Genomic DNA, 25,449 nt, shown 5'->3' with positions numbered 1-25,449 from the left:
TCAAGGACTTTTTCCATTTTGGGCTGAATGAGCTGGTCTCCTCCCTGATGCCTGACAGTCGAATTACCCTCAATCTGGCTCAGTTCATTGATTTAGCCCTACAATTGAGTGGTTCATCTTTTACTGTAGGAGTGGCTGAGAAGGAACTATGCACTCCTACAGTGACTGCCATGTCAGAGCCGTCCACCCTCATGGCCACCAAGCCAGAGTTCCCCGTCATGGCCACCGAGTTCCCCATCATGGCCACCGAGTTCCCCATCATGGCTGCCAAGCCAGGGTCCCACGTCCTGGTCACTGAGCCAGGGTCCCACATCCTGGTCACCGAGCCAGGGTCCCCCGTCATGGTCGCCGAGCCAGAGTGCCACGTTATTGTCGCCGAGCCAGGGTCCCACATCATGGTTGCCGAGCCAGAGCACTCCATGCCATGTCACAGCCACACCTCAGTCTGGTTCAAGCCATGTCACAGCCATGCCTCAGCCTGCTCCATGCCATGTCACAGCCACGCTTCAGCCTGCTCCATGCCATGTCACAGCCATGCCTCAGCCTGCTCCATGCCATGTCACAGCCACGTCTTCAGCCTGCTCCATGCCATGTCACAGCCATGCCTCAGCCTGCTCCATGCCATGTCACAGCCATGCCTCGGCCTGCTCCATGCATGTCACAGTCATGCCTCGGCCTGCTCCATGCCATGTCACAGCCAAGCCTCAATCTGCTCCATGCCATGTCACAGCCACGCCTCAGTCTGCTCCATGCCATGTCAAAGCCACACCTCAGCCTGCTCCATGCCATGTCACAGCCACGCCTTGGCCTGCTCCATGCCATGTCACAGCCATGCCTGAGTCTGCTCCACGCCATGTCACAGCCACATCCAAATCTGCTCCATGCCATGTCACAGCCACACATCAGTCTGCTCCATGCCATGTCACAGCCACGCCTCAGTCTGCTCCATGCCATGTCACAGCCACATCCGAATCTGCTCCATGCCATGTCACAGCCACGCCTCGGCCTGCTCCATACCATGTCACAGCCATGCCTCAGTCTGCTCCATGCCATGTCACAGCCACATCCGAATCTGCTCCATGCCATGTCACAGCCACGCCTCGGCCTGCTCCATACCATGTCACAGCCACACCTCAGTCTGGTTCAAGCCATGTCACAGCCATGCCTCAGCCTGCTCCATGCCATGTCACAGCCATGCCTCAGCCTGCTCCATGCCATGTCACAGCCACGCCTTGGCCTGCTCCATGCCATGTCACAGCCATGCCTGAGTCTGCTCCACGCCATGTCACAGCCACATCCAAATCTGCTCCATGCCATATCACAGCCACACCTCAGTCTGCTCCATGCCATGTCACAGCCACGCCTCAGTCTGCTCCATGCCATGTCACAGCCACATCCGAATCTGCTCCATGCCATGTCACAGCCACGCCTCGGCCTGCTCCATACCATGTCACAGCCACATCTGAGTCTGCTCCATGCCATGTCACAGCCATGCCTCGACCTGCTCCATGCCATGTCACAGCCACGCTTGAGTCTGCTCCATGCCATGTCATAGCCACGCCTCAGTCTGCTCCATGCCATGTCACAGGCAAGCATCAGACTGCTCCATACCCTGTCACAGCCAAGCCTCAATCTGCTCCATGCCATGTCACAGGCCTGCCTCTGCTCCACGGTCCAGGCCTGCCTCTGCTGCACAGTCCAGGCCCGCCTCTGCTCCATGGTCCAGGCCCATGCCTGCCTCTGCTGCACGAGCCAGCGCCCACGCCTGCCACGGCCAATGAGCCAGCGCCCACGCCTGCCATGGCCAACAAGCCAGCGCCTACGCCTGCCACGGCCTACGAGCCAATGCCCACGCCTGCCACGGCCAACGATCCAGTGTTGCAAGCCTCATCCGTCCCAGAGCCAGAGCTTCAAGCCTCGTCTGTCCCAGAGCCAGCGCCCACACCCAGGGCCTGCCTTTGCTCCATGATCCAGGTCCATGCCTGCCTCTGCTGCACGAGCCAGTGCCCATGCCTGCCACGGCCAACAAGCCAGTGCCCACGCCTGCCACGGCCAACGAGCCAGCACCCATGCCTTCCACGGCCTACGAGCCAATGCCCACACCTGCCACGGCCAACGAGCCAGTGCCCACGCATGCCACAGCCAATGATCCAGCGCTGCAAGCCTCATCCATCCCAGAGCCAGCACTGCAAGCCTCGTCCATGCCAGAGCCAGCGTTGCAAGCCTCAGTGGCCACGTTATGCCATGCTGCCATTCCTACCTCATCATGCCATGTTACCACGTCTGCCACGTCAAGTGGCCCTGCCTTGCCATGTTACCACATCTGCTATGTCAAGTGACCCTGCCTTGGTCCTCTAAGCCTCCGGCTCCACCCTGGCCCTTCGAGTCTTTGGCTACTCTCCGGGTTCCCAGTTCTCCAGTTTCGCCCCTCGAGCCTCTCACAGCTCCACCTTCCATGGCTCTGCCCCTCGAGCCTCTCATGGCTCCATCTTCCACTGGCTCTGCTCTGGTCTCATGCTCCACACCCTGTTTTCACCAGGCCATGCTCCACGCCCTGTCTCGCCAGGCCACACCCCACGCCCTTTCTCGCCAGGCCACGCCTCAAGGACCCCGCCACCCCACCAGCTCCCTATTGAACTTCATGTATTTTTGTTTGGGCGTCAGGAGCCGCCCCTTGTGGGGGGATATGTCACGTTAATGTGTTTTTTTCATGTTTTGTGTTCATGTCATTTATTTTGAAAGTTTAATCCCTGTTTCATCGCCATGTTATGTGATCTGGTCCCTGATCCTCTCGTTCCATATGTTTTGTTCTCATTGGTTTGTGTTCATAAGTCTTGTTATCTTGTTATCAGTTCTGTTATGTCATTGATTCATGATTCATTGTCTTATTATTAGTTCAGTCTTGTGATCGGTTGTTTTGTTTACTTGTTACCCATGTCTGTGTATTTAGCCCTGATGTTTGCCATTGTCCTGGGTCAGGTATTGTTTGTGTAGCGTTGTGTCAAGTCAAGTTTAGTCAAGTATAGTCAAGTTCATGTTTAAGTTTTATGTTTCACGTCTGGATGCCACTGTAAATAAACTGCACTTGGGTTCTTCACATCATCATTGTCTTCGTCTGCCTGTCATTGCCAGCGATCGTAACAGGTATGGAGTGTAAATTAATGTGAAAAAAATAATTTAAAGCATTTTAGCATAAGACTGCAACATAACAGGTCTGAATACTTTCTGAATGCACTGTATATATAATGTACATTTCTGTGGAATATGCCACTTTGATGAAAATCATTTTGCTGCAGTTCCGTGAACAGCATCTTTCACAGGTAAACAGATGTTGACAGCTTAAGTCTGAAAAGAGAGGGGTCAGTTTCATACCAGTTCAGCAAAATATGGCAATTCTTTCAGCATGACAAGTTAAACATGACTTGACAACATTGTTTGAAATATCTGCTTGGAAATGCATAGCTGACACAGCGTTCAAACATAAGTAAAATATGTTTCATAAATGAGACTACAGCTGCAGTGAAAGATCTCAGCAAATTTTAAACAGTGCAGACATCTGCTTGGACTCAATCAAAAATACTTTAAATAAGCACAGAAAAGACACACATCTGTTCCCTTAAAAATGAAGTAAAAATATAGCTGCAAACAGCGATGACGGGCCCAAGCACCATGGGTCCATTTCCACCCAGTGGCTTTCGGAAAACAATGCAAGGTAGACACATGCATTTGACATTTGACATTATTCTAAACAAATTTGAAGCAATTTGGGTAAATACAAGAGGACTATTTTAAAGTCTGTTGTAAGAGCCACGCTTCCGACTGCCAGGTGATGGTGCTATGATGTGACCCAAAATAGTCACATCCATGTAACTGAATTGTAGCCCCCAAGACTGAACATACATCTCAATTTTGATCTAAATCACACATTGCACACAGAAGATATGAGACACTTCCTGTTTCCCATTTTTTGCCATTAATTTAATGCCTCACCATGGCAACACAGTTCGATATATTAAAAATCTGTTCACAGTTTAGCATCTTCAATGTCTTGGCATAATATTGTCTAAATGTGGTGACAGTCCCATGAATCTCCTAGGAGGAGTATTTAAAAGTTCAGAGACTGCAATATTCAAAAAATCCAAAATGTCTGACTTCCTGTTGGGTGGAACAAATGACTCTAATTATCAAAGTTGTCCGGTTTGATGAGAACCAATTTTGGTGACTGTAGGTGAAAATGGGGGTGCTACAGAGGCAGTCTTAGGGTGTTTTCACACTTGGTCCATTTCAGTGGTCTGAGCTCAGTTCGGGGGATTTTTGGCCCATATGTGAACACACCAAACGATCTCAGACCCCTTAAAAGCAAATCAAGATGAGACCATCTTGGGAGGTGGTCTGAGTACGGTTCGCTTGCAGCTTTTGTTTCGGTTCACTAATAATGTGCATTGTGAACAAAAAGCGCTCCGGGCTCACTTGAATTTCCCATTCGTGTAATGCCAAATATGTTTGGCCCTGACAGGTTCCAGTACTCAGGAAATGACAATGCGAGCACTGGAGAGACGCAACGAGCCGCTCGCTTTGTTTCTATGGATATGACTGAGGGAGATGCATATTAAAACCGGAGTCCGCCAATTGAGTACACCTGGACTAGAAATATTTCTCTCTAGAGCGGGAATAAAGCACATTCAGTGCTACTCACTTTATTCCCTCTCCGTGGGTATTGCCTCTCTCCCCGCTATAGACATGAGGCGCCGCATAAAGTCTAATTTACTATATGTACGAGTTGCAGGTGCGGTTATTTTAACAACAGTAGCAGAGACACCGCTACAGATACTGGCATCTTTCACTTAAACACACTGCAGAAAACAAAAATTATGTAAAGTGAAACTATCTTCATCTGTCTGATATGTGATTCAGCCGGTTCAGCTAAGCCAGGTTTGTGTCAGGACAAGTTAATGTGCCGCCTTAAGACTATAACGTTTTTTCCATCTAAATTTAGCTTCATTAATCAGCATGTTATGAGCCTTTCATAATAAACAGATTTTTGTTCTAATTTTGTGAAAATTAAGAAGAGATGTCATCATGGCAAGGAAAGCTATTTATCCTTAAATTAATCAGATATTTAATGCTTCACTGTTATGTAAATTGTTTGTTTGTTGTTAGTAGATTCTCACTTTAAGGAAAATATAAAAATGGTCCATTCAGGCTTTTACATTTTACATTTTTATATATTTGATCATTCGAGACTTGTCAATTTGCCAACAGATGCTTCAGCAAATAATCCAGTATTTTGAGAACAATGTTCCCCAAAGACAAATTGGAAGGATTTTGGGCATTTCATCCTCTACAGTGCACAATATAATTAAAAGTTTCAAGGAATCTGGTCAAATTTCTGTGCGTAAAGGGCAAGACGAAACTACTTCTGAATGTGCGTGATCTCTGATCCCTCAGACGTCACTGTCTAAAAAAACATTCATCTGTAATGGATATCATGAACATAGGCTTGGGATAACTTTAGTAAACCTTTGTTAGTCAACACCACTCACCGCTGCTTCCACAGATGCAAGTTAAGACTTTACTATGCAAAGCAGAAGCCCTACATCAACACAGTCAAGAAGCGCTGCCGACTTCTCTGGGGTCGGTCTCATTTTAGATGTAAAGTAGAACAGTGAAACTGTTTTTTTGGTCCAAAGATTCCACTTTTCAAAAAGTTTTTGAAAAACAGTCATTGTGTTATCCGGGCCAAAGAGGAAAAGGACCATCCAAGATGTTATTAGCGTTAGGTCCAAAAGCCAGTGCCTGTATGTGCCAGGGGTGTGTCAGTGCCCATGGCATGGGTAACTCGCACATCTGTGAGAACACCATGAATGCAGACAGATTTTTACACATTTTGGAGCAACATATACTGCCGTCCAGCACCGTCTTTTCCAGGGATGTCCTGGAATTTTCCAGCAGGACAACTTCAAACCACATGGATTACAAGTGCATGGCTGTGTAAGCAGAGTGTGGGTGCTAGATTGGCTTGCCTGCAGTCCTGACCTGTCTCCAATTGAGAATGCGTGGTGCATTATGAAGCACACCATACGGCAATGAAGACCCCGTACAATTGTGCAGCTAAAGACCTACATACTGGATGAATGGGGGAAAATTCCACTTTCTAAACTTAACAAACTTGTGTCTTCAGTGCCCAAATGCTTAATAAGTGTTATTAGAAGAAATTGTGATGTTTCACAGTGGTAAACACTCGACTGTCCCAACTTTTTTGGAGTGTGTTGCAATCATCTGATTTGAAATGACTGTACATTTTTTAAAAAACAATGAAATTCACAAGGTTAAACATCATATAATGTGTAGTTGTAGTGCTTTCAATATAGCAAAGAGTGAATATAATTTATAAATCACTAATTTTTGTTTTTATTTGCATTTATCATACTGTCCCAACTTTTTCGGAATTGGGGTTGTAAACAAATTGTGATTAATCTTATTGTTTGTCGTTAATAAGTCTAATCTACCATGATTGAATGCTGAATTTTGCCTCTAAATCCAGTATTTTTATATAAAAATATAATGCATTCAATTCTGTTACATTACTTTTCTTTGTAATAAATAAGACAATCTACCATGATTGAATGCTGAATTTTACCTCTAAATCCAGTATTTTTTTTTGTTGTTATTAACAATTTTTTTGATTACATTCATAAGACAAACAAACACAACATAAAATACGGAATCAATTATATACATTAAACCCCTCCCCCCAAACATAATGACAATTGAGTGTCCAGTACATCACACCAACAACATCACACAGCTCTGAAACCTCAACCAAAATTCTTGGATCTTAACACATCCCCAAAAAACATTGGTTGTGTCCCTGTTTTCTGATTGGGATCACCAGCAGGTGGGTGTGTCTTTAAGACCAAGCCTATATAATCTAGAGGTGGTCCAATAGACTTGATGTAAAATCTTAAATTGCATCAGACGTACCCTTGCATCTCTAGATGTAGACTTGATGTTTTTTAGAATCCTAGGGGAGCCAAAGAGGAGACCGCTGCCATGCTCTCCAAACATTCCCTCACCCCCCCAGAACAGGGGCGCCAATAGGTATCTCGCCCCAAAAGCGACCTTCCGTTAATGTAAGAGTTTTTTTGCATTCCTTGAATCAGTCACGTTTCTCTCTTGTTGAATTTGCAAAGTCTGGGAACAAGAAAATGCTGTGGTTCTTCCAAGAAAGCCTTCCTTTACTCCACGCCTCACGTAACACGAGATTTTTATCGGAAATATGGCCAGAAATTTGGCCAGAATTGATCGGGCCTGTCTCCCTCAGCGGATCGCCGAGCCGGAACCCTTTGAGCTTGTTCGATTTCCAGCTTATGGCCTGTTATGTCAAGCAGATTCGGAAAGAGCCCGTCCAGGAATTCCACCATATTCTGACCATCTGCTCCCTCAGGAATACCAACAATTCGGACATTATTCCGCCAGTTACGATTCTCCATATCCTCTAGCTTCTCCCAGATGCACTCCAAGTCTACCTCGGTCCTTAGCAGATAATTCCCTCTCCGATGACTCCAGAAAATCGATCCGTTTCTTGACATCTGCCACTCTTGTAACCACCTCAGTGCATTTAGTCTCCATGGCCATGATCGATCAACATATTGCAGCAAGATCCTCCAAGTCAGCAACGACCTTCGTCAGCATTGCTAATACGTTCAGCAATTCTCACCGAATTTAACCTCTCCGGCCCAATCGTCTCCCTGGCTCGAGGCCTTAGGAGGGGCATCAGCTTGAGCATGTAGGTGTCTTTTAATGTCTCCAGAGCCTTAAGATTTTGAATTCTTTGACATATTGTCTTCCTAGAACAGTTATCAGTGTGTATTGAATCTCACCGGTTTATGACACAAAAAGTATCAAAACTAGCAAAGTGCACAGAGCTCGCTGTTCACACGTCCAAACCATGCATGGCGTCATGTGACCATCCCTAAATCCAGTATTTAAAAAAAAAAACATACAATGCATTCAATTCTGTTACATTACTTTTCTTTGTAATAATATAGAATTACATAATATTGATGCCAAAGATCAATAAATTAAGTTTTATTGAATATAGACACATGCTCTTATGCTGCTTATTCATTTTGAGAGCATTAAACATGTTTATATTATCTTCTAATTAATACATAGAGCTATTTGTACTCTTAACATTAAATATAGCCCTAATAATTATAATATATACAATAAAAATTTTTTAAAGTGGGCTGGGTCCCACAAATGACACAGAGTGTGAATGCAAAAAGGACTGAGACCCTGTAACTGGTAAAGTGGACCAATTTCTTTTATTGTTGCATTTTTTCTTTGTTCTCTGTCAAAATAAATGAAGTACATTAACTTTGATTCTGCATTTGTTATTCATATGCACATTTGTTTAAATAGCCTTTAAATTGTGTTGGGCAAATATGGACATAAATTAGTTTAGACTACTGCATGTCCGCCCATAGAATAATTATTAAAAGCAAAAATTACCAGTTGGCTACCAACAAACAACTATTGATCCTCAACGTTGCCACAACGCCATCATGACGGACTGGCACTGTTCCAAAGTCAGGGTTAGGGAGTAATTGAATACATGTAACAGGATTATGTCTTTAAAATACAAAAAATAAGCAACTGTAATCCACTACAGTTACAATTTAAATAATTGGTAATTAGAATACAGTTACATTCAAAAAGTATTTTGATTACAGAAGAGATTATTTTGCATTTTATTGTCATTTGTTTCATTTAATATTTAGTCCTTTCAGATTGAAAAATGTATACATATAAATGATGTGATCCAAAGTGCATTTGAACAGCGGTGAAACACTTTCTTATGATGTGTTACGTTCATATGAACAGACATAGAAGTAAGTTTGAAGTGAGTTTGGAGCAGAAGAAATAGAAATAAACCTTGTGTAAATTTTCAGCTTTACGCTAAGCTAAAATGCTATTTCTAGCCATTTTACATGCACATGTTTTTAATGCACATGCACATGATAATATTTTTTTAACAAGAAAATTCACATTGGATCATAATTTCTTTTTTCTAGTAAGACATTTGATATTAGGGCAAAAATCATATTCTTGATAATAATTTTTGTATTGTTTCTCTAACAATCTAAAAATCCTTAAAACAAGATCAATTTGATTAATCTTGTTTTAGAAACAACACTGCATAAGATATTTAGGTTTTTCAGAGAATGTATTTTTAACATGTGTATTTTGTCTTACTGTACTGGCAGAGTTTTTATAGTCAAAACAAGTGAAAAAATCTACCAGTGCTGAAGAAGTAGAATACGTTACTGACCTTGAGTAATCTAACGGAATACATTACAAATTATATTATACAGCATGTATTCTGTAATCTGTAGTGGAATACTTTTTAAAAGTAACCCTCCCAACCCTGTCCAAAGTTACGTTGTGGCAACTAATCCAGGAATTTAACTTTTCCGGTTGTCACAACATAATTAGTTACATTGCCATGACAAAAGATTGGTCATCAAATTACAGTGCAGTTAGGTAATGCAAGAAAAGGTATCTAAGTTTAAAATAGGCGTACAATAAATCTATAAACTAAAAACACAAATGAGGATTCAATAATTAGGCCTGTTGCCATTTTTACATTGTCTGATATTTAAACTGGGTATATGGCCATATACGAACAAATACAATTAGAGTTCATATATTTGAGCATTTATGTACACATTTAAATTCCACAAATTTAAAAAAAAATATGTTACATATCTGAAAATTGCCATTTTTGTCATATTGACATTTAAAGGATATTGTATATATCTATATAAGTGACCTTTTTATATCAGTAAAAATATTTATGAACATATACTTTCAGCATATAAATTGTTCAGCATAAACTGCCATTTTCAGATTCTTAGCCTACTGTATTAAGCACTTCTAATTCTAATCACATTTTATTACACAACTTTGGGGATTTTAAGTGAATGTTAGGGATTCTTTGTATAAACGCAGGTTTTTGTGTCTCATTCGCAGCGCTCAGGATGATGATTAAACGCTAGCTGTGATGTATGTGTGCTGTCTGTAGTCCCGTGAATGTTTATACAAGGATTTTGATAGTGAACGCTCAACGTGAAGGAGACGAGGTGGAGACGCTTACACTGTTACTATGGAGATGATACAATGGCAGCTGTGCATTTGGATGTGTCATGACTGCTTAAAGCTTTTCAAGCATTTTTTTTGCCACTGTCAAACATGAAGGAAAGCGATGGGATTCCCTCAGATTTATATTTTTTGTGGAAAATTTGCGGGAATTATAAAAAATGGCAAGCTACTGCAAATAATGTGGAGATTGGTTGAATTTGCAAGAATTCTTGCGATTGCAAGGGACTGAGATGTGGTCTTTTGGGAATCATTCACCAATGGAGCTTGGCTGTCCCCAATTAGACATTTCTGGTACTGCTAAAATTTGGAACAGAGCTGAGTTAGACATGGCTTTGATTTTCTGGTATTTTTCCATTTCAGTTGATATTTTTATTATATTTTATTTATATAAAAATAAAATGTTTGTGCAGTACATTTTCATTACAATAAACTTAAACTTCAATAGCTTTTTTTATTTCACTTTAAAAACTGCTTTCACTTGCACAATAAACTGCCATGGCAGCAGTATTTAAGATATCAAATATTATTTTATAAATTTACATCAGCAGTGTCTTGACATTATTCTAAAGAATTTTGAAGCAATTCATGTAAATACAAGAGGGCTATTTCAAAGTCTGTTAAAAGTGCCATACTTCCTGCTGCCAGTTGGTGGCGCTATGACTGTGACCCATAATAGCTGCATCAATGTGATCAGCCCTCATTACCAAACATACAGCTGAATTTTCATCAAAATCACACAATGAATACCGAAGATATAAGGTACTTCCTGTTTTAAATTTTTCACCATAAATGTATTGCTTTGCATGGCGACACTGCTCAAAATATAAAAAATCCATTCACTATTTAGCAACTACAATGTCTTGGCATGACGTTGCACAAAATACAAAATGGCAGACTTCCTGTTGGGCGGAGCTAATGACTGTGAGGATGAAAGTTGTTCGGCTTTATGAGAACTATATATGTACCAATTTTGGTGACTGTATGTGACAGTGGGGGTGCTACAGAGCCCCCCATACATGTACATTTTCAAGGGGGTGCTACAGAGCCCACACTGCACCCCCCCACCCACTTTTGCCCAGCCCTAATAGCCGACGACTCTGATGTGTGTACAAAATTTCAATAGATTTCATGCATGTTAAGTACCCCAAAAATACCGAAAACCTTGAAAGAATAATAATAATAATAATAATCCTTAGAAGAACAATAGGGCTTCCGCACTTTCAGTGCTTGGGCCCAAATAAAGTAAAATAAAAATAAGGTATACAGTTGGCAGGATTCTGCTTATTAAAAGGTGAAAAATTATTTCACAAAATCTATTTAAAAATTGTTTAATCGTAGTGTTGTGTACACTACTAAATCATACAGATATGTTTATTTCCATTCTCAGAAGTCATTTAGAAGATATAGAAAGAAATACACGGCAACTTAAACACTAGGGACCGCAACATGTCTCTTTAAAGTCAGCACAAAACAGCATTCGCAACACATATGACATACTAATGAGTGCGAAAGGATGGTCAATGCGGAAACAATTATGGAAGTTCATTTATATACATCAGGAATTGATTGGATGTTGAAAAGTGGGTGTTCCATACCAGACTGGAAACTTACCTGAATGTTAGTTTGCTAAAACAATGCCTAAATATCTATTTGGCTACTGATTAATGTGTAGCCTGTGCGGCCAAGGTGATTGTTTCAGATGTTGAGTAAGTTGTTAGATTTTAATAAGAGATTACAAAGACAAACATTTTTTTTTCTTAAGAAATAACATTCTTTGGTGAATCGTGCACAATAAAACCAGAAACGTGTATTAAGAAAGTAAAAACGATTTTGATTTCATTCTGGCTTAAAATTCAGAGGCTAAATTTGGATAAGCATTAGGGTCCGCATGTCCTGTTGCAGTATCAAATGTGTGCTTGAATAAGGAGAGGACAGAAGGAACAAAACATGCTGTAAAACATATTAAATTTAGCATCACATTAGAACATAATAAACCAACAGATCTAAGGACTTCAAATTTGTCCTTTAATCTACACTCTTTTCTGCTTTAGTCTTCTCCTATCATTTATTATATTTATTATTATGTGTTTGTTTTATGGTAACAGACTTACAGGTGGATCTGGAACTATTAGAACACACACATACACAGATACACATGCTTCAGGACAGCTGGTGTGGACAACACACCCCTAGGTCACAAGCAGCTCACCTGTTTCATTTTGCACAACAGTACCCCTGGGCTTTGGTCCACACACACACACACACGCACGCACGCACGCACGCACGCACGCACACACACACACACACCAAAATTCCATAAGGTGGTGATTAATTCCTATTAAACGACATTAAACGTCAATCAGTAAAACACACTCTTCTAGCTAAATATAAACGTATTAAGCTGAAAGCAGGTGCCTATTACCTATTAAACATTAGGGATTGGTTTAGCCTAGTGGTTAAAGATTTGGACTAGTAACCAAAAGGTTGCAGGTTTGAATTCCACAACAGTTATACTATAAATTACTTTATTATCACTGTGCTCTTTATTAATTCACTTTGTTCAAGGTTTTTTAGAAGAAATATTTGCATAGTGTCAGTCTTAGATGGCAAGTCCTGGACCAATCACTGACTGTACAGTGTACATACATATAGCAATAATGGTAAAAGCTTCCTGAAAATCACAAACTCAAATCTGATTGGCTAGCTATTTTATACCTTTATTGTTAACTGGCAGTGTTCGAATTGTGGGGGATTTTTTTTTGCCATAAGGCAAAAAAAAAAAAAAAAAAAAAAATTACTTGAGGGGTCCCCCTGGTGATTAATCTAAGCTAAAATACTAGAAACATAAAACTATATCTGTTTTAATTATTTCGCAGACACAACCCAACATTGTCCATTATCTGTTCCAGTCAATCCAAGATTTCTTTCCGTTGGAAAATTCAAAACATGCCCAAGTGCACCACATGCTGTTTTCTCAATATCTTTAATAAAAATCTCAATATCTCCCTTAATATCTTTAAATACACTCGATATTAGCTCAAAGCACTTCCTTGTGCTTGACACATGCGCAGAGCGCTAGATGGCGCTAATATCGGAAGTGTAATCGAGCTTGAAATCATGATCGTGCCTGGACTGCCGTCAAGATATTCTGTGAAAAATGAGTTACAATTTTGGTCTGTTCTCACCAAAAACCAACTGGATTGATTCAGAAGACATTGATTAAACCACTGGAGTCACTGGATTACTTTTATGCTGCTTTTATGCTGCTTTTATGCCACCATTCACTTGCACTGAATGGACCTACAGAACTGAGACATTCTTCTAAAAATCTTCACTTGTGTTCAGCAGAAGAAAGAAAGACATACACATCTGGGATAGCATGAGGGTTAGTATATGATGAGAGAATTTTAATTTTTGGGTGAACTATCCCTTTAAGGGAACCCCCCAAGAGCTGCTTCATATTCAAACACAGTTCACTGGTCAATTATTATGGTAGCATCAATTTTAGATTTCCTCACTTTTAAACATAACATGGAAACTAACTGTGGTTGGTTGCTTTGCATGTCGTCAGAAAGTCTCTTCCTGTATAAGTGGGCAGTTCTTGGCCAGAATAAGCTGCAAAGTGGACAACTCTTTATGCTGATAGTCAAAAATATGGTTCTGTTAAACTACTGTCACTGAAATAAATGTACTGAAAGTTGCTTTAGATAAGAAAGTATCTGCTAATAGACAAATTAGTCACTAGTTTACCTGTGATATCTGTCCTCCCATCCTCTTCAGTCTCTTTTAACCACCTCTGGGCCTCTCTGACCTCAGGAACATAAAAATCACCCTGTCTGGCCAGAGGAGTCATGTAGAGGATCATTCCCCCTCGATAGATCTCCAGAAATGGATGTGCACACAACTTTCTCTCCTAGTAGATATAGACAAAGGGGGAAAAAATTGTGGATAAGGTTTCAACATCTTTCAATCCAACTACTTCATATTACAAAATAAATTTCTAAGCACTCTTCCAGGCAAATTCAATACCTGCAATATAATAATAATAATAATAATAATATAGCTGCAAGCAGCAATGACAGGGGCAAGCCCCCTAAATTGCCTATTTTCATTAAAATCTGACAATGCATTCAAAATATTTATCACTTTTTAAAATAAAATCAATATGGTGGAAAGGCACTATAGCTGATATGGGTAAAATTTTAATGGTTGGAATCCTCATGACCCAAGGAATCCATAAACACTAGTCTCATGATTGTAGGACATACAGTATAAAAGTTACGATCAAAAATAGCCACTTTTTCATATCTTTTGACCCATAGGTGGCTCTGCCCCCAAATTTTGCATGTTCCCTCAGATCATGGTCCTGATGAAGCATACTCTGATTTTTGTCGACCTCATTAAATTTGCGCTGTTTGAACTTTTCAACAAAGACGAAAATCAAAATTCTGCTCCATCATTCCTGTGCAGCTTGGTCTGGAGATTATTTTGAGACCTTGTTTGGCAAAATTGGACAAAGTTTGAAGGGTGTGAAATTTTTTAAAGGTAAATGACACAATCCAAGATGGTGGCCACTGCAATGGGCAGAGTTTTATTGTAAGGGATACATTTTAATAATCAGGAGGAGAGTAATCAGACAAAAAATAATTTTGTTTCTAGGACAAACAGTTCAAAAGATATACATAAAAGAAAAGTGAATTTTTGACATGGTGGTGGCGCTATAGAATATGTCTTAGAGACCCCAAATTTGGTATGTGGGCTATTCATGACCAGCCCTATCAGTGTGCCAAATGTAATCATTTTCCTTTGTACGATTCATAGGGCTGCCATAGACTCCCGGCCAGAATAATACTAATAATAAGAATATAGCTGCAAGCAGCAATTACGGGGCCAAGCAACAACCACTGCACAACACTAAACACAACCCAAAGATCTCACAGATCAAGCACAGATTTGAACCCATGACTTTGCATTTTAGAGTTCAATGTGTTTTCCACTACACTGCACAGCCACAGAGTTGCCAGGCAACAAAGAGACATACCAAGCTTAGAGGAATCACAGCCGAGCACAGCTGTTACCATGATCAACTTTATATTCATGCAACTTTTCAACAAAGAGGAAAATAAAAATTTGCATGGGGAAAATCCCAGCAACCATTCAGTAAACAGATTCCAAAATTCTCCAATACGGCAAGCATTACGCCATAGTAAGCACAACACATTGCATGAATATGACATACAAAGCAACCCCACACTACTTCACAAGTCACCAAAAAAGTGACAGAAACAGACAAATTTCACAGGTGCTAAAGAGACATACCAAGCTGAGAGTCAGCAGGTTTTGAATAAAAGATGAATATTTAAAATGGTGGTGTGCTGCTATGGCTGATATCAAACACAACAGAAAGAAAGAACAGACTGGTCATGATGTATTTTTTCAATTACTCAAAATTTTACCAGTTTCCCCAAGCTGGTCTCAAACCAGCAACCTTTCAACCTCCACAGCACACAGGTATAGTGCACCTTACAATGGACCACATCGCCACAGGTGCTAAAGAAACATACCAAGCTGAGAGTCAGCAGGTTTTGAATTTAAAAAAGTATTAAAAATGGTGGAGAGCCAATATGGCTGATATCAAACACAGCAGAAAGAAAGAACAGACATAATGTATTTTGCAATTGCTCAAAGTTTTCCCAGTCAACCCAAGCTGGTCTCAAAACAGCAACCTTTCAATATCCACAGCACACCAGTATAGTGCACCATACCACTGATTTTACAGTTGCTGAAGAAACATACCAAGCTGAGAGTCAAGCTGTATATATATAAAAAAAAAAGTATTCAAAATGGTGGCGAGCCAATATGGCTGATATCAAACACAACAGAAAGAAAAAAACAGACTAGTCATTATGTATTTAACTGATTAGCATGCTAGCTGATTAACATGTTAAACTAATGTTGCCCTATGGATAGCATTGTGATCAAATAGCCTTATAAGACAGAAAACCCAACAGTTACCATGCTAACCGATTAGCATGCTAAGCTAGACCATGTTCTTTTGAACTACATGTGATTCTGTCTCCAAACTACTCAATCCTTTCAAAAGATATCACTCCCATATATATCAGAAGAACAACATTAAGACAAAAAAGAACAAGAAGTATACCTGCAAACAGAAATGATCTGTGATAAAACCTGCAACTATTCAGTAAACACAATACATCAACTCTAACACTTGTTGCCCTGGGATTCTAACCCACAACCTTTTGAACTAAAATCAGTGCTTTAACACACTGAGTGGCAAAGAGACTTCCTGAGGTTAGAGTCAGCACTCAAGTGTAGGTTATCTTTTGAACTATGGGTGGCGCTGTCTCCAACTGCTCAAGTATCATCAGGACATGATGTAGATGATGCATACCAACTTTTTTTGAAATACAACAATGTATTTAAAAGATATCTCTTTTTTTTTTTAAATAAATTTAAATATCGTGGAGGGATAGTATAGTTGATATGGGAAAAATTGGTATAGTTGGAATAGCAATTTTTTTTACCCATAGGTGGCGCTGTTGTAATACTCTCCATGTGCCATAAGACCATGGTCCTCATGAAGCATACCAAGTTTAGTTTTGATAGTACAAAGGGTTGCTGAGATACAGCCTCAAATCCATTTTCACATCGACCTTGTTAAATTTGTGATGCCATTACTTTTAAACAAAAGCGAAAATCAAAATTCCGAACAGTCATTTCTGTGTGGCTCGGTCTGGAAATTATTTTGAGCTATTGTTTGGGTTAATCAGACCAAATTTAAAGGGTGTCAAAAGTTTAAACTACAAACATCATAATCCAAGATTGCAGCCACTGTAATGGGCGGAGTTTTAATGTCAGAAATAATTATGTCTCTAGGACAAACTGTTCAAAAGATACGCCCAAAAGAAAAGTGCATTTTTGACATGGTGGTGGCCTAGAGACCCCAAATTTGGTTTGGGGGCTATTCATGCCCACCTCTATCAATGTGCCAAATTTCATCATTTTCTTATGTAGCATTTACAGGGCTGCCATAGACTCCCATTGAGGAAGAAGAAGAAGAAGAAGAAGAAGAAGAAGAAAAAGAAGAAAAAAAGAAGAAGAAGAACGAAAACAATAGGTGCCACAGATAGAATAGGGGCTACAACCACTTCGTGGCTTGGCCCCTAATAATAATAATAATAATGACACTTCCTCTACTATGTTCTTCCTTCCTTTCCTCTCTTCTATCCCTTATTACTCATGGCTTTTAACACTGATGATGCCTTGACCACTGTAATGCTCTCTCCATCCCTTGCATATCCATTTAAAGCTTACCATATTATTCTGAACACACACACACACACCTCTAATCAAAGCTAGCAAATCTCGCTTAATTTGAATTGAAAACATTTTAAGAAGCTCCAATTGAGAATGTAGAACCTCCCTTTGAGACAAAATTGTGTCTTGTGATCTTTTTAATCAAAGTCTTAGATACAAATCAACTAAATCACACCAATTCAAACAGACCAGTAATTAATAAAAAAAAAAAAAAAGAGGCTCATGGGGGGATGCTAGAGGTTTGAATAAGTCAATAGGTGCTTGCAATGGCAACAATCATGGGTTCGATTCCCAGGGAATATGCATACTGATAAAATGTACCACAGAGGAAATGTAAGGACCAAAATACACTAAACGCTAGTCTGCGCAAACAGAAAACACTTCTAGCTATGCTGAATTAACAAGTTCTTGCATTCTGAACCCTTACAAAAATCAAGAGTTCTGGCAAACTTGCTTCAAATTTGCAGCAAATTTGACACTCATTATTCATTGTCACGATAGCTAGTATTAGTGTTAACTTACTTGTTCTACAGTCAATTTGCTCTTTCCATCTGTTTCACAAGGGCAACAGTTTGAAGAGAATCTTGTTGAGCAAGTTAGTTAACGTTAGCTAAACTGTCAGCATTGCAGCTTCTGAATATGAACACATCTGATTTAATGGCACAATAATTTAAAGGTCTAATTGTTTCCACTACAGTAACCCAAGAACACACATTAAGTAAATACAATTGGAACACATGCTTGCTATGTGTTGGGCAAGCATTCGCTTATGCATACTTGCAATGATGTTTCAAGTTATTTTGGAAAATAATTTAATATAATATAACAAATAATATAATGATTTTCAAAACTGTATTAATTCCAAACCTCTAAAAGTCCCCTTGGTGGTCTAGCATGTGTCCACCCTTGAGCATGAGTTGGTTTCACTTCAGGCAGTGTTAGTTAACATCAGTCAAATGTTACATCATTATTCATTAAGCTGATGAATATATTAAGAAGTGTTGAATATGTAAATTAGAAAACTTTTTATGGCAGGAGTTGAGCTGCAAAAAAAAAAAAAAACTAAAAAAACTAAAAGACGGATCACCAGATTGGACAGAATTTGTATTTGGATAGGCTAAATTAAGTTTGTTGAAATCATATTAAACCAAACGAACACAGACAACCACCCTCCTTTATACCACCCTAAAAAACAGGGACCCCTGATGTTTAGATGTCTACGTGTAGTCATACAGTCTGGGACACCGGGGACATCTCTGTTTTGCAGATTTACTGAATATCCCCCACCATCTGTTTTTATTAGACAAGGATTTCAACACCTGTATGACACAGTCTGGCTGTAATGTCTTTGACGCACCCAGTCTGAACATCTAATTGTGATATATCCAAAGCAACTTACAGTTTAAAACATTTTATCAATATTTACATATCTACAATAATATATATATATATATATATATATATATATATATATATATATATATATATATATATATATATATATTTATAACATCTGAAATGCTTAAAAGAAAAAAAATATTGACCCTTGGGCTAGTGAGAATTCACAGGACATGAATGGATTAAGTTATGAGTTTGAAGGTGATTAAAACAACAATAAGGGTATCGGAACTGAATTACTTAAGGTTGCCTTTGGGACAAAAAGTAATTATTACATATTCTTTCCATGCAAAACTCGCCACCAGGATGCTAGTGTGTTGTGGGTCGCTGCCGGAACACTGGCGTGGTTGCTAAGGTGCTCTTGGTGGTTACTAGGTGGTTGCTTACTGGCAAAAGAACGCACCTATATACAGTAACACTAATAATTTTGGTCCCTGGATATGGCTCAGTTCCCTTCTTCAATGTACGTTTATAAGATGTTTTTGCTGTTTTATCGTCCACCAGCCGAAACCCATAAGTCTGATCACAAAGAAAAGTAATAGCACACCTTTCCTCAACAAGCAGCACTATTTAAGGTATCATTCATGTCCATAGCACAAATGGAGTGAGACGATTTACCCTATTTATTTAGAACAATTTATTTTTAAGAAAAACCTTAACCCTAAGTATAAGCAACAATTATAGTTAACAGAAATAATAAATGCGCTAATAAATTCATTGACAAATGAACTACATAAAGCAATAATGAAGGACTAACCTGTTATACCATTGTTCTTACCCGATAGCTTTTGAGATCTCAAATCAGATTATTACAATGATTCCTCACCGACTTGCCTTTATATTTACATACTGTACACTTAACGTTTAACTCACTTATAGATGCAAAGTCTGAAAAACCAGGTATGATTTGAAACTTTGATCTTCCCGCAATGGTGCTCTTCTTCTGGCGAATTCTCTAATGCTGATGATTGGCATGCACTATTACAAACAAAGCTAGAGGACTGGGGCCGTAAACAGGGACAGAAGATGGTAGGGAGTCTAGGGACTGGAAAATGGGGTGTTATGTTAATTACACTATTAATATCTCAATATCAAAAACAATGTATTTATTGTCTGAGCTCTGGTCACTTGAAAATGGAAAAGGCACAAATTAGCAAGTTTAAACAATGTGGGTTGATTTATTGATTTGAACACTTAGGTTACAAAATTGGGCCTAATGTTTGTGCAAGGATCTACAGTATACTTATCAAAGGTCAGCTAATTTATCATCATTAAGAACAGGAGTTTAAGTTTCTTTGGTTTCTTTGGTGTGCAGTACAACTTAAAATGCTGATGCACAATTCATAATTGTATCATTCAGTTCCCTTCTGTGGAATTTGTTTTATTGGTTTATAGCTGAACTATTGATTCTGGATAATTAACCAGTACCCAGACCCATGTGGTACTCTACAATCAAAATATAGCTGCAGAGGAAGAAGTTTCATATCCATCAATCACCAGCACCACTGCCAGGTATTGTTTGAAACATGGCAGCTGACTCTGAGATAAATGACAACATTACTACAACAGTTTTAAACAACCTGGTCTCATAGAGTAAAGTCACTATACATACATTTTAGCAAAATTCTTACGTGGCCCTACTGTATGTATGTTTTGTGGCAGTTTAAGTTTAAAATTAAGGATAGGGTGGTAGGCCTTGTTGATTTAAAATTCAAAATACCATTAACCTTAAAAACCTCATCTGTTTGGGAGAAAATTTTACACTCTTTTAGTGCCAAAAAAATTTACATTTCACCAAAAATTTCATTATAGTCATGTAGTTTTCATGAGTTCAGGCTGGCTTTGAAGCAAAAAGGTATTCTAAAACCAGCAACAAAAAAAAAGACAAAAGCTTTGAGACTGTATATTTATGAGGGAACGAATGAACTATTTATCCCATAAAGCACAGCAAATTATATAATCAAATCACTTTAATGTTACCTAACTGGTCTCTGATAACCTGCAAAAGCTCTTTTCCAAAGAGTTTCTGTTTTTAAACAGAAACTTTTCTGATTGGTTGATCTCGCTTTAGGATTGTGGGTAGTGTAGCAAGTCGCCAGAAACATGTGAACAGGTGAGTTGAATTCAAACTCACTCATGGCTTCAACAAAAGCATAAACTGTACCATTGTTTAACAGCCATTGGAGCTCACTGTAGATCTGTCTTGAGAGGTTTATGATTGTTTGTTATTGCTCAAAATCTATTTCACTGTGGAGGTTCTGAATGGCACATTTACATTTAAACAGTTTTTTTATTTTTTATTTTCAGTTGATTTTGGCCCTCATTATCTGGTTCTAAATCTGTTCTGTACATAGCTTAGATTCAACATCTCAACATGGGACATGTGTGTATAAAAAGAACACTTGTAAGGAAAATGGAAAGAGAAAAAAAGCAAAGAGGCGTCATCGCAAACTCCAAGAAGAAAGGAAAACAGATGGAGAGGGAAAAAAAAGTGATGGTGGAAGACAAGACTGAGCCACAGACAAAGATGAGAAGCTGTCAAAGTTTCTCTTCCAGATTCAAGAGGAAAGGTTCAGTCTCACATGGCAGTTCTACTCTGAATTTCTCTTTAATTAATGTTCCTTCTTATAGACACAGCACAGAAATTCGCAGAGAAAGACACAGAAAAATGTTTCTTTGTTTTTTTGCTCAACAATAACAGAGATGATCAGAGAGAATGATAAGCATGGATTCCTTTTCTACACTTAAGATCAGTGCTTCTCAAGATTTCAGGACACAGATTTTACATTGGACATCAAGTGGTGACCCAACACAGTACCAAAATTGCTTACTGTACACAAGTAAACAAAAATGTCCCTGAAATTGAAATATATTAAATTACATGACCTGCCAAGACCCAACAAACTGCAAAAATATTAACAAGACATAGACTAGGCTAAAAAATTTACAACTTTGTAAATGTAAGCAACGGAAGTGTAAATTACCAGCCTTACACATGGAAAAAAACTATGGGCCAAATATTGTGTTAGTTTAGACATATTAACATGCAGCATGTACTGTCATGTTTGAATGGACTCAAAACCTTTGACGTCAACACTAAATGATACAGATGATAAGCTGATAATCCTTTTTACTTTGCTCTCCTAACTATACATTATTATTTGGTTGGTTGCACTTTATTATTTGCATTTAGCATTGTTTTTTCACTTGCTGTCCTTGGCCCTTTTAGAACAGATGCATTTTTGGGCCTTTAATTTATGCTGATACAATTTTTAGTATTGTTTACTGCAATGCTGTAGGCTTCATTTTCCAATTTATCAAAAACAACAACTGGCATCTTCAAGGAGGACGCAATTTCTCAGTGATGGACTACTGCCATAAAGCGTGCACACAATCTTCAGTGTCTCCAGGAGTAGCACCTCTCATAGGGGAATTAAGATAAGATGCAGAGAGAGACTCCACACTATTTACGAAAAGACATGTCAGTGACAAGAAGAAAAGGCCCTTGCATGGCTAATGGAGAAACCAGTCAAATATTTGGCATGGTGATTGAGTAGCTTTAAGATTGTCTGTGACGTCCCTCTATTGCAATCTAAACATGCTCTGTGTTTGGAAACACTGTTGTTTTTCTTTTGTAAAAGAAATGGTGATAGAGTTGCCGTGTTATGTGAAAACCACTTACTGAAATTGCGGTGATGTAAAGCATGTTAGCTTTGCAGAATTTTAGGAGATGGCGCACATCAGTATATTTTTTTAATATATGGATAGTGAACAACAAGGGGATGAAAAGAAAGAGCAATGACAACATTAATATTATTTACTTCTTTTTAATAACAATGTTTTGTTAAATTGAATTATAATAAAATGGATAGTTCTGACACTTTCTGATTGGATGAGCTATGTTCGAAGACACTGCTATTGAGCACAATAGTGGCCGCCCAATTTTTATTTATTCTTAGTTTTGAAAGTATTTTTCCAATTCATTTCTTCCATAGGGATTTCATAAAAGCCTTCATATGGTACACGCATGCTCATAGTATCAGCAGGTCACTCATCAGGCTCCTCGTTAATCTTCAGCAAACTTCGACAGTTAGCTGGACCGGCTCATTAGGTTCTTTTTGAGTCGGACAAAACCAAAAAGCTGACTTTCAATTCTGCCTGTAAGTTTGATTCATTCATTTCGAACAGGTTCTTTGGTTCAATAACTGGTCTAGTAACTCGTAAGAGCCACCTAGCCTGTACGAGTCCAACTCGTTCATTTCAAACTCGGTCTCAGGACTCAGGCTTCTAGTCGTCTGCATTTACTGTTGTTTTAGTATGTTGTTGTTGATACATAAGTTAATGAAATTCAGATTTCTTGAAAATGTCCATCACATACAAACACAACTAGAAAACCAATATATTATTAGTAATTTGTATTAGTAACATCAACAAGTAAAAATGCCCACTTAATTCTCAAGACCTTCATTTGCAAATATTTGTTAATGATTCAAAAATAACATAAACAAATATCTGTAGGTTTATTAATGTTTTATTCAGCTACTGCCATTAACGTCTCAGAACATAGAACACATCCTCGGTAATCCTCTGCAAACTTCGACAGTTCGTGGGACCAGCTCATTCGGTTCCTTTTGAGTCGGACAGTTCGACATGCTGCGTAGCCAGTAAGTACTTCAGCTGTGCATCTTGCATCATCAACCCAGAACTAAATTCAGAACTAGATTCAGATTTTGTGAAGCGACTCGACCGGTTACTTAGATAGATTGTTAATCTTGTTAATATGATGCATTGAGCACTGCTGCAGGTATATAAACACTCTCCCCTGCTGAGTGTTCATTTTAAGAGGCAAAAGAACTGATTCCTTGTCAAATAAGAATTAAATCTTTTATTTCATCTGTGATCAGATTTTCTAAAGAAATAGCCAGACTTACTGTTCACCAATAACTTTAGAGCAACAGCAGTAGGAAAGCCCACTAGCGAATTCACAGACTAGCGACATCCATGACAAAGTCCCTGGCGGTGTGATGGGGCTTATGAATACATCATTTAAAATAATGCACTATAAATGCAACACCTATTGCAAAAAAAATCAATTGTCCTGCATCTAACATATCCACCAGTACATGGACGGATGTTGCTTTGTGGGTACCCTGCTAGGTCTTTCCAGCATGCTTGCTGAGAGGGGGCATGAAAATGGATCATGGTTAGTTTAATAAAGGTAGAGAGGGACAGAGGCTAAATCAAATGTCAAATTATGACATAGTAAATAAGTGAGACAATTATGGGAAACGCTAGCTTCAAGGGTCGTCAGGAAATAACTAGAGATAAAGCCGTGCCTTTAAAGCCGTGAATTTAATCGCTCAGAGGTTGATGTTTCACAGTTTAGGATACATAAAGGAACAGTTCACCCAAAATTCAAAATTCTGTTATTATTTACTCACACTCATGTTGTTCAAACCCCATTTGACTTTCTTTGTTCTGTTTAATGCAAGGCAGGATTGACAGGAGTGACAGTTTCAGTCACTATTTACTTACACTGTATGGAAAAGAAGATACAATGAAACTGAATGGTGACTAAGATTAACATACTGCCTCATGTGTTCCATGAAAAAAAGTCATATGGGTTTGGAACAATATTAAGGTGAGAAAAAGAAAACTTCATTTTTTTTATTAACTATTCCTTTAATAAAGTTTGCAGGGTTTGTAGAACCATTTTTAAAAACTATTTTTTACGGCAAGATTGTATGATGAATGTTTCCTACTTTATAAATGACTGATGCTGTAAACAGTGTATACAACACAGAAGTAGAAATCACTCACACAAACTTTTTCCTGGTAAGGTCATTGCCCTGGGATAAAAATCTGATAGAAACTTGAGAGGAAAACCCTTTCCAAATACAGTTGTGCTCAAAAGTTTGCATACCCTGGCAGAAATTGTGAAATTTTGGCATTGATTTTGAAAATATGACTGATCATGCAAAAAAACTGTCTTTTATTTAAGGATAGTGATCATATGAAGCCATTTATTATCACATAGTTGTTTGGCTCCTTTTTAAATCATAATGGTAACAGAAATCACCCAAATGGCCCTGATCAAAAGTTTACATACCCTTGAATGTTTGGCCTTGTAACAGACACACAAGGTGACACACACAGGTTTAAATGGCAATTAAAGTTTAATTTCCCACACCTGTGGCTTTTTAAATTGCAATTAGTGTCTGTGTATAAATAATCAATGAGTTTGTTAGCTCTCATGTGGATGCACTGAGCAGGCTAGATACTGAGCCATGGGGAGCAGAAAAGAACTATCAAAAGACCTGCGTAACAAGGTAATGGAACTTTATAAAGATGGAAAAGGATATAAAAAGATATCCAAAGCCTTGAAAATACCAGTCAGACCTGTTCAAGCACTTATTAAGAAGTGGAAAATTCGGGGATCTCTTGATACCAAGCCAAGGTCAGGTAGACCAAAAACGATTTCAGCCACAACTGCCAGAAGAATTGTTCGGGATACAAAGAAAAACCCACAGGTAACCTCAGGAG

The 25,449-nt window shown here is 38.9% G+C and overlaps 1 pseudogene; it reads right to left on the bottom strand.

Moving 5' to 3' along the window:
- The window catches only part of LOC127428023 (testis-expressed protein 264 homolog), a 119,360-nt pseudogene that overhangs the window by 16,907 nt on the left and 77,004 nt on the right, over positions 1-25,449 (bottom strand).

Source organism: Myxocyprinus asiaticus, chromosome 37 (assembly GCF_019703515.2).
Source record: "Myxocyprinus asiaticus isolate MX2 ecotype Aquarium Trade chromosome 37, UBuf_Myxa_2, whole genome shotgun sequence".
Classification (NCBI taxonomy): domain Eukaryota; kingdom Metazoa; phylum Chordata; class Actinopteri; order Cypriniformes; family Catostomidae; genus Myxocyprinus; species Myxocyprinus asiaticus.
The sequence above is the reverse complement of the archived record's forward strand: the minus strand, read 5'-3'. Positions and strand labels throughout refer to the sequence as shown.